Source organism: Camelina sativa, chromosome 9 (assembly GCF_030686135.1).
Source record: "Camelina sativa cultivar CO46 ecotype springtype chromosome 9, ASM3068613v1".
Taxonomy (NCBI): domain Eukaryota; kingdom Viridiplantae; phylum Streptophyta; class Magnoliopsida; order Brassicales; family Brassicaceae; genus Camelina; species Camelina sativa.
In genome coordinates, this window is record NC_141888.1 from 5,464,043 (window position 1) to 5,465,679 (window position 1,637).

The window sequence follows — 1,637 nt, forward strand, 5'->3', positions numbered from 1 at the left end:
TGTCATTTGCTCTTGGCCTTGCAAAAGCTGCTCAAGCATGGCTTCCATCTTACTAGTTTCAGCTGACTTAGGAGGTGGAGACTGATATGAGTTGTTGCCATAAGTCCTTGTGAATCCACTGTTTTGTTGCTGCTTCTGATATTCAGGTTTGGGTGTGAAACCAGAAGAGTTGCCCTGAAAGTTACTGCGCTGGCTGTTTCCACTGTAAGGCCTACTACCTTGCTGATTTCCAAACCTCTGCCCCTGATTCCCATAGACATAGTTCACTTCTTCTTCCTCATAATTTCCTTGATCAGGTTCTGGTTCATATGTCTCAACTTCAGCAGCAAAATGAACAAATTTCTTGCCCACAAGGAGATTATGCACAGAATCCAGCTTAGCATTAACAGAAGCTAACTGGTGTGAGTCATATCCTCCATGTAATCTCTTCCTTTCAGCATCTGCTCTCTTAGTACTATTGCTAGCAGCTAAGTTCTCAATCAACAATTCAGCATCTACTGGTAATCTTGTCTTGAAATTCCCATGACTTGCAGCATCTAAAGCCAACTGATACTCCCAGTCACACCCTCTGAAGAAGATACTTAGCAGTTGAACTCTTGAGAAACCATGGTGTGGACAGTCCCTTTGGTAAGCCTTGAATCTTACCCAAGCTGCTTTGAAAGCTTCATCTGGTCTCTGCTTGAAGGAAGACAGCTTGATTCTCAACTCATATGACATTGCATCATCATAGAAGTGGTTGAGGAAGGCCACCTTGACATCACGCCAGCTTGTCAATGATCCAGCAGGCAGCTGTTTCAACCACTGAGATGCCTCTCCTGCAAGTGAGTAAGGGAAGATTTTGCAAAAGATGTAGTCCTCAGTTACCCCATTAGCCTTGATGCTAGTCACCAAATCCTCAAAATGCTCAATGTGATCCAAAGGCTTCTCATTGGGCAAAGCAGAGAAAGGTCTCTGCCCAACTAGTTGAAAGTATGCAGGTTTCAACTCAAAATCATTCCTCTGAAAAGGGGGAGGAACAATAGCAGACCGGTTCTCATACACCAGGTCAGCCCGATTGTAGTCAGCAATGGTCCTGATCAGATCCCGATTGTTCTCCTGTCGTCGAACGGGGTTCTGTACGTGGTTGGCAGCTCCACGCACGTCTGCAGGTGGGTGTCGATCGATGCCACCTGGTTGGTGTCGATCGACACCCAGATCCGGATTATCAACGACACCAGCTTGCTGGTTCACAACAGCCTGCTCGTTGACAACAGGTTCAGGAATCACGTTCCCTTCTGCATCAAGCTTTTGGCCCTGCTCATTGCGCAAGTGGCCCTCTTGATCCCTCAAAACACCAGCCTCATCACTCATCAGAATGATCGTATTAACCATCTTCAGAGATTTAGTTGCCTTTCTGTTCTCACGTTCCAGTTTTTCCAACTCTTTGTTTGTCAAATTCACAGTAGGACCAGATTTGTTGCTCCTTGTGTGAGGTCTAGGAGGCATGCACCTGAAACACCAAAGAGAAGAAAAGCAAAAAACATGTAAGCAGAAAATAAAAAGAAAAGTTTAGACGAAATTAAAAACTTAAATCTAATGGTAGATCAGAGAGTCCCCGGTAACGGCGCCAAAATTTGATAAGCTCAAATTAATCCCTA

General features: G+C 44.8%; 1 pseudogene; it reads left to right on the forward strand.

Annotated features, from left to right (window-relative positions):
* Positions 1 to 601: 601 nt before the first annotated feature.
* Positions 602 to 702, forward strand: LOC147937756 (small nucleolar RNA R71; annotated as a pseudogene).
* Positions 703 to 1,637: the final 935 nt, after the last annotated feature.